We start from the raw sequence: 9,349 nt of genomic DNA on the forward strand, positions 1-9,349 counted from the left end.
TATGTCAGTAGAGAAGATATTATCCGTCAAATTTGTTTCTTTATTCATTTATTTGAATACGAGACTTGGCTCCGCGGTTAATATTTTAAGCCCAAAGATAATAACGTTGAAACAAAGGCCAAGTTTCTATTGTACATAGAATAACAAATTGTTTCCGAATTTTATCGTTAATTTTAGGAGGTAGGCTAACATGATTTATATTATATGTGTATTATTAAATAATAATAGTACATAAAAGTCTACCAAAGAAATATAAAAATGTAATTATGAATACATTTTCAATATTAATATCAACTTATATTGTTGATAATAAAAAATAGCTATTAAGAGAGTTATTTAAGAAATTATATAATATATAATAAAGAGTATATATATAAATAATATATAAGTATATATTATTTAAGAAATAAATATAGTAGTAATAATTATATATATACACTCGGTTCTATTTTATATATTACCAGAGACTTATATGGATATATATAGATAAATTTTAAATTTATCGTCAAAATACAAATGATTAACTCAATATCTTATATTGGTTAAACAAAAATTGTACATGTGTGGATACAATATATTATGTATGTCGAACAAAAATGATATTTTAGAATGAAATGTGCATATATAAAGAAAATATATGAAAAATAAATATTGTGTTTATAAAGAATATGATTCTTTTTGACATCAATAAAAACTTGTTATTATTAGTGGCGAAACAAGTATAAATTGGAAAACAAACGTATACGAATGCTATATAAAAATGGCCGTATTCGATAGAAATAAAATCTATAACAACATATATATTGCTAATTTCTATTCAAAAAATATGAATGAAATATGAATAAAAACATTATTCTGGTTGATCCTGCCAGTAGTTATATGCTTGTCTCAAAGATTAAGCCATGCATGTCTAAGTACACACGAATTAAAAGTGAAACCGCAAAAGGCTCATTATATCAGTTATGGTTCCTTAGATCGTTAACAGTTACTTGGATAACTGTGGTAATTCTAGAGCTAATACATGCAATTAAAACATGAACCTTATGGAACATGTGCTTTTATTAGGCTAAAACCAAGCGATCGCAAGATCGTTATATTGGTTGAACTCTAGATAACATGCAGATCGTATGGTCTTGTACCGACGACAGATCTTTCAAATGTCTGCCCTATCAACTTTTGATGGTAGTATCTAGGACTACCATGGTTGCAACGGGTAACGGGGAATCAGGGTTCGATTCCGGAGAGGGAGCCTGAGAAACGGCTACCACATCTAAGGAAGGCAGCAGGCGCGTAAATTACCCACTCCCAGCTCGGGGAGGTAGTGACGAAAAATAACAATACAGGACTCATATCCGAGGCCCTGTAATTGGAATGAGTACACTTTAAATCCTTTAACAAGGACCAATTGGAGGGCAAGTCTGGTGCCAGCAGCCGCGGTAATTCCAGCTCCAATAGCGTATATTAAAGTTGTTGCGGTTAAAACGTTCGTAGTTGAACTTGTGCTTCATACGGGTAGTACAACTTACAATTGTGGTTAGTACTATACCTTTATGTATGTAAGCGTATTACCGGTGGAGTTCTTACATGTGCTTAGATACTTGTATTTTTTCATATGTTCCTCCTATTTAAAAACCTGCATTAGTGCTCTTAAACGAGTGTTATTGTGGGCCGGTACAATTACTTTGAACAAATTAGAGTGCTTAAAGCAGGCTTCAAATGCCTGAATATTCTGTGCATGGGATAATGAAATAAGACCTCTGTTCTGCTTTCATTGGTTTTCAGATCAAGAGGTAATGATTAATAGAAGCAGTTTGGGGGCATTAGTATTACGACGCGAGAGGTGAAATTCTTGGACCGTCGTAAGACTAACTTAAGCGAAAGCATTTGCCAAAGATGTTTTCATTAATCAAGAACGAAAGTTAGAGGTTCGAAGGCGATCAGATACCGCCCTAGTTCTAACCATAAACGATGCCAGCTAGCAATTGGGTGTAGCTACTTTTATGGCTCTCTCAGTCGCTTCCCGGGAAACCAAAGCTTTTGGGCTCCGGGGGAAGTATGGTTGCAAAGCTGAAACTTAAAGGAATTGACGGAAGGGCACCACCAGGAGTGGAGCCTGCGGCTTAATTTGACTCAACACGGGAAAACTTACCAGGTCCGAACATAAGTGTGTAAGACAGATTGATAGCTCTTTCTCGAATCTATGGGTGGTGGTGCATGGCCGTTCTTAGTTCGTGGAGTGATTTGTCTGGTTAATTCCGATAACGAACGAGACTCAAATATATTAAATAGATATCTTCAGGATTATGGTGTTGAAGCTTATATAGCCTTCATTCATGGTGGCAGTAAAATGTTTATTGTGTTTGAATGTGTTTATATAAGTGGAGCCGTACCTGTTGGTTTGTCCCATTATAAGGACACTAGCTTCTTAAATGGACAAATTGCGTCTAGCAATAATGAGATTGAGCAATAACAGGTCTGTGATGCCCTTAGATGTCCTGGGCTGCACGCGCGCTACAATGAAAGTATCAACGTGTATTTCCTAGACCGAGAGGTCCGGGTAAACCGCTGAACCACTTTCATGCTTGGGATTGTGAACTGAAACTGTTCACATGAACTTGGAATTCCCAGTAAGTGTGAGTCATTAACTCGCATTGATTACGTCCCTGCCCTTTGTACACACCGCCCGTCGCTACTACCGATTGAATTATTTAGTGAGGTCTCCGGACGTGATCACTGTGACGCCTTGCGTGTTACGGTTGTTTCGCAAAAGTTGACCGAACTTGATTATTTAGAGGAAGTAAAAGTCGTAACAAGGTTTCCGTAGGTGAACCTGCGGAAGGATCATTAATGTTTTAATATCCTTACCGTTAATAAAATATTTGTTTATATTATAATAAATACATTATAGTATTACAAATAAAATATGAATTGCCAAAATGTATATGAGATCTATTATAGATCAAATGAAATTTCGAACAAGCAAATCGAAATAATGCAAATATTAAAATTATATATTGTATTTAATACATATGAGAGAAATTAATAAGCAGCCAAAGCAAACAAATAAAAATTCGAACAAGCAAATCGAATTATTAAAATAATAATATTAAATTATTATTGTATATCCTTACCGTTAATAAAATATTTGTTTATATTATAATAAATACATTATAATAATACAAATAAAATATGAATTGCCAAAATGTATATGAGATCTAATATAGATCAAATAAAATTTCGAACAAGCAAATCGAAATAATGCAAATATTAAAATTATATATTGTATTTAATACATATGAGAGAAATAATAAGCAGCCAAAGCAAACAAATAAAAATTCGAACAAGCAAATCGAATTATTAAAATAATAATATTAAATTATTATTGTATATCCTTACCGTTAATAAAATATTTGTTTATATTATAATAAATACATTATAGTAATACAAATAAAATATGAATTGCCAAAATGTATATGATCTAATATAGATCAAATGAAATTTCGAACAAGCAAATCGAAATAATGCAAATATTAAAATTATATATTGTATTTAATACATATGAGAGAAATAATAAGCAGCCAAAACAAACAAATAAAAATTCGAACAAGCAAATCGAATTATTAAAATAATAATATTAAATTATTATTGTATATAAACACAATTAAAATACTGTGTGTATATGGACCATAATATACACGCGTTGCGATATGTATTGTTCATCTCAGTTATGCGCATACATTGGATAATGCAACAACCTAAAATGTACAATGTTGTACCTGGTTTTATACAGGTTAATGTTTTATATAAATTTCAATTTATATCGCTAAAAAAGTATTAATATATATATATATATATTTATTTACAATAAATGCAATTTAAAAAGAAATACTTTGATATATATTGGTTATATAAAACTAAGACATTTCGCAGCATTCGTTTTAGGTATAAAAATAAATTTATTGAAGGAATTGATATATGCCAGTAAAATGGTGTATTTTTAATTTCTTTCAATAAAAACATATTTGACAAAATTAAGAAACCAATTTATAAAACTCTAAGCGGTGGATCACTCGGCTCATGGGTCGATGAAGAACGCAGCAAACTGTGCGTCATCGTGTGAACTGCAGGACACATGAACATCGACATTTTGAACGCATATCGCAGTCCATGCTGTTATGTACTTTAATTAATTTTATAGTGCTGCTTGGACTACATATGGTTGAGGGTTGTAAGACTATGCTAATTAAGTTGCTTATACAAATTTTATAATGAAATTTTATAAGCATATGGTATATTATTGGATAATAATAATTTAATTATTTTATTCATAATATTAAAAAATATATGAAAAACATTATCTCACATTAGTAAATAATTTGAATGTGAAAAACGAAGAGAAATATTTTCTTTTTCAATCAAATGATACTGAGAAATGTCTAGCATAAAAATTTATCTAGAATTGTCTCTTATTAATGATTAGAAAATAGAAAACCGTTGACAATATTATTGTTCTTCGTTGATTCGTTAAATCAAACAAATGCCATTTATATACAGATATTATTAATATAACGAATTTAATAAAATGTTTTATCATTATATATAAAGAATTAATTGCATATAAAAGTTATACACAACCTCAACTCATATGGGACTACCCCCTGAATTTAAGCATATTAATTAGGGGAGGAAAAGAAACTAACAAGGATTTTCTTAGTAGCGGCGAGCGAAAAGAAATCAGTTCAGCACTAAGTCACTTTGTCTATATGGCAAATGTGAGATGCAGTGTATGGAGCGTCAATATTCTAGTATGAGAAATTAACGATTTAAGTCCTTCTTAAATGAGGCCATTTACCCATAGAGGGTGCCAGGCCCGTATAACGTTAATGATTACTAGATGATGTTTCCAAAGAGTCGTGTTGCTTGATAGTGCAGCACTAAGTGGGTGGTAAACTCCATCTAAAACTAAATATAACCATGAGACCGATAGTAAACAAGTACCGTGAGGGAAAGTTGAAAAGAACTCTGAATAGAGAGTTAAACAGTACGTGAAACTGCTTAGAGGTTAAGCCCGATGAACCTGAATATCCGTTATGGAAAATTCATCATTAGAATTGTAATATTTAAACAATATTATGATAATAGTGTGCATTTTTTCCATATAAGGACATTGTAATCTATTAGCATACCAAATTTATCATAAAATATAACTTATAGTTTATTCAAATTAATTTGCTTGCATTTTAACACAGAATAAATGTTATTAATTTGATAAAGTGCTGATAGATTTATATGAATACAGTGCGTTAATTTTTCGGAATTATATAATGGCATAATTATCATTGATTTTTGTGTTTATTATATGCACTTGTAGGATTAACAATGCGAAAGATTCAGGATACCTTCGGGACCCGTCTTGAAACACGGACCAAGGAGTCTAACATATGTGCAAGTTATTGGGATATAAACCTAATAGCGTAATTAACTTGACTAATAATGGGATTAGTTTTTTAACTATTTATAGCTAATTAACACAATCCCGGGGCGTTCTATATAGTTATGTATAATGATATTTATATTATTTATGCCTCTAACTGGAACGTACCTTGAGCATATATGCTGTGACCCGAAAGATGGTGAACTATACTTGATCAGGTTGAAGTCAGGGGAAACCCTGATGGAAGACCGAAACAGTTCTGACGTGCAAATCGATTGTCAGAATTGAGTATAGGGGCGAAAGACCAATCGAACCATCTAGTAGCTGGTTCCTTCCGAAGTTTCCCTCAGGATAGCTGGTGCATTTTAATATTATATAAAATAATCTTATCTGGTAAAGCGAATGATTAGAGGCCTTAGGGTCGAAACGATCTTAACCTATTCTCAAACTTTAAATGGGTAAGAACCTTAACTTTCTTGATATGAAGTTCAAGGTTATGATATAATGTGCCCAGTGGGCCACTTTTGGTAAGCAGAACTGGCGCTGTGGGATGAACCAAACGTAATGTTACGGTGCCCAAATTAACAACTCATGCAGATACCATGAAAGGCGTTGGTTGCTTAAAACAGCAGGACGGTGATCATGGAAGTCGAAATCCGCTAAGGAGTGTGTAACAACTCACCTGCCGAAGCAACTAGCCCTTAAAATGGATGGCGCTTAAGTTGTATACCTATACATTACCGCTAAAGTAGATGATTTATATTACTTGTAATATAAATTTTGAAACTTTAGTGAGTAGGAAGGTACAATGGTATGCGTAGAAGTGTTTGGCGTAAGCCTGCATGGAGCTGCCATTGGTACAGATCTTGGTGGTAGTAGCAAATAATCGAATGAGACCTTGGAGGACTGAAGTGGAGAAGGGTTTCGTGTGAACAGTGGTTGATCACGAGTTAGTCGGTCCTAAGTTCAAGGCGAAAGCCGAAAATTTTCAAGTAAAATACAAATGCCAAACAAATATATATATTATATAAAATCTAGCTAAATTAATATACTTGAATAATTTTGAACGAAAGGGAATACGGTTCCAATTCCGTAACCTGTTGAGTATCCGTTTGTTATTAAATATGGGCCTCGTGCTCATCCTGGCAACAGGAACGACCATAAAGAAGCCGTCGAGAGATATCGGAAGAGTTTTCTTTTCTGTTTTATAGCCGTACTACCATGGAAGTCTTTCGCAGAGAGATATGGTAGATGGGCTAGAAGAGCATGACATATACTGTTGTGTCGATATTTTCTCCTCGGACCTTGAAAATTTATGGTGGGGACACGCAAACTTCTCAACAGGCCGTACCAATATCCGCAGCTGGTCTCCAAGGTGAAGAGTCTCTAGTCGATAGAATAATGTAGGTAAGGGAAGTCGGCAAATTAGATCCGTAACTTCGGGATAAGGATTGGCTCTGAAGATTGAGATAGTCGGGCTTGATTGGGAAACAATAACATGGTTTATGTGCTCGTTCTGGGTAAATAGAGTTTCTAGCATTTATGTTAGTTACTTGTTCCCCGGATAGTTTAGTTACGTAGCCAATTGTGGAACTTTCTTGCTAAAATTTTTAAGAATACTAATTGGGTTAAACCAATTAGTTCTTATTAATTATAACGATTATCAATTAACAATCAATTCAGAACTGGCACGGACTTGGGGAATCCGACTGTCTAATTAAAACAAAGCATTGTGATGGCCCTAGCGGGTGTTGACACAATGTGATTTCTGCCCAGTGCTCTGAATGTCAAAGTGAAGAAATTCAAGTAAGCGCGGGTCAACGGCGGGAGTAACTATGACTCTCTTAAGGTAGCCAAATGCCTCGTCATCTAATTAGTGACGCGCATGAATGGATTAACGAGATTCCTACTGTCCCGTCGGTGTTAGATTGCTCGTGCGAACAGACGTGTTTTCCGTACGCTCCGCGAGTGTAGCCAATATTGACTGATAGAGACCAGATACGAAGCTAGAAACAGCACGAAAATTCGTGTTTTGTGCCTGCGAACCCAGTGCGCGTGTTTTCCCTGTGTAAAAGTGGTGAAACCGGGTGAAATTGGGTTTTTCCCATTGGAAATTTTCCATTGCGCCACGTGTGTCACGAGAGAGGCGCTCTCTTGAGAGAGGCGTTAGGCTTATTTAGGCACATTTTGCCTAAAACAGCTGTGCGGTTTGTGTCATCGCTAAACTTTTATCAGCTGATCAGCTGATAGAGCTTTCCGACCAGCTGATAATAAAGGGGTAAGTCCTTGGTGGAAAAGCTTTTGGGTTGGAACTGCCGATAACCGGCGGATGGCGCCACCCAAAATGGATGTTGGAGATTCTGGCAGTGAGAGTGCTAGTAGTAGGGGAAGCAGTGGGGGCAGAGGACGACCCAGAGGTAAGCGCAATAAAGCGCCGCTGAGGGACGCCTCTAGGTGCAAGTTGATGGCACTGGATGCAACTGCCGCTGACACTGCGACAGCCCCTGCCGCTGCCGCTGCCGCTGCCCCTGCTGCTGCCGCTGCCGCTGCCCCTGTCGCTGCCCTTGCCGCAGCCCCTGCCGCTCCCGCAGCCCCCGCCGCTGCTGCATCCTATGCTGAACACGAGAAGACCTTCGTTGCACCAGCCAGTCCTCTAAAATCCTTCTCGGATAGGGAGTGGAGAGGTAATGGTGCCGTCGCTGCCGAGATGGGGGACATCCGATCGGAGATCGGTAGGATGTTCATGGTCTCCTATGCCAACCCGGCCACAAATGTGAAGGTGCAGTCCGTAGCCAACCGCTACGAGGAGGTTGTTGCAGCCCTCCTTATACGGATTGGAGTGCTTGAGGACCGCCTTAAGAAGCAGACACCGGTTGCCTCGGCCGTCTCATACGCAGCCGCCGCTGCTAGAGGCGCGCACCTTATCGCCTCACCTGCTGCCCCTGTCGCCCCCTATGCCCCTGTAGCCGCACCGCGGAAAATCCGGGAGACCTGGTCGGCAGTCGTTGCATGTGATGATCCGGCCTTATCAGGGAGGCAAATTGCGGACAAGGTCCGCAAAGAGGTAGCGCCTGCTTTGGGCGTCAGAGTGCATGAGGTGCGAGAGTTGAAGCGGGGCGGCGCGATTATTCGCACGCCATCGCAGGCGGAGATGTCGAAAATCGTTGCCTCCGCAAAATTCGCTGAGGTGGGCCTTAAGGTGTCCAAAAACACTGCCGCAAAACCCAGGGTGACGGTACAGGATGTGGACACCACTGTGACGCCGGATGAGTTCATGATGGAGTTAAAAGAGAAAAACTTCGAGGAGATGTCGCTGAAGGAGTTCCAGAAGGCGGTAGTCCTGGCGACCAAGCCCTGGTCAGCAGCTAACAGCGCCACTATAAACGTGACGCTGGAAGTAGATGATCAGGCGTTGGCCGTTCTCGAAAGCGGGAGGGTGTATATCAAGTGGTTCTCTTACCGCTGCCGCTCTCAAGTGCGCACCTATGCGTGCCACCGATGCCTTGGTTTTGACCACAAAGTCAGCGAGTGTCGGTACGCTAGAGAAAACCAGGTCTGCCGCCAGTGCGGACAGAACGACCACGTCGCGGCGAAGTGCAAAAATGCGGTGGACTGCCGTAACTGCCGCCATAAAGGGCTACCCTCGGGGCACTATATGCTCTCGGGTGGATGCCCGATATATAGCGCTGTGCTAGCCAGGGTGCAAGCTAGACATTAACATGTTCAGCTTCATCCAAGCGAATTGTGGTCGAGGCCGTTGCGCTGTCATCGAGCTTGCAAAGCGGATGAGAGATGCTGGCCACCTGTTCGCACTCATTCAGGAGCCCTATGTGGACGCAGGCAAGCGTCTCACTGGACTCCCTGGAGGCATGAGAATCTTCGCTGACAAAAGGAAGAAAGCTGCCATCATCGTGG

At 38.3% G+C, this 9,349-nt stretch overlaps 2 non-coding genes and 1 pseudogene across 2 annotated transcripts; all 3 read left to right on the forward strand.

The window, feature by feature from the left end:
- The first annotated feature begins 852 nt into the window (after positions 1–852).
- On the forward strand, positions 853–2,847 carry LOC127012434 (small subunit ribosomal RNA). The gene has a single exon (XR_007765925.1). It is a non-coding gene; the product is annotated as a small subunit ribosomal RNA (ribosomal RNA).
- A 1,203-nt stretch (positions 2,848–4,050) lies between these two features.
- Positions 4,051–4,229, forward strand: LOC127012442 (5.8S ribosomal RNA). Its single transcript, XR_007765931.1, has one exon. It is a non-coding gene; the product is annotated as a 5.8S ribosomal RNA (ribosomal RNA).
- Positions 4,230–4,631: 402 nt separating this feature from the next.
- LOC127012439 (large subunit ribosomal RNA) lies at positions 4,632–7,404 on the forward strand (annotated as a pseudogene).
- Positions 7,405–9,349: the final 1,945 nt, after the last annotated feature.

This window comes from Drosophila biarmipes, unplaced genomic scaffold, assembly GCF_025231255.1.
Source record: "Drosophila biarmipes strain raj3 unplaced genomic scaffold, RU_DBia_V1.1 ptg000081l, whole genome shotgun sequence".
NCBI lineage: Eukaryota > Metazoa > Arthropoda > Insecta > Diptera > Drosophilidae > Drosophila > Drosophila biarmipes.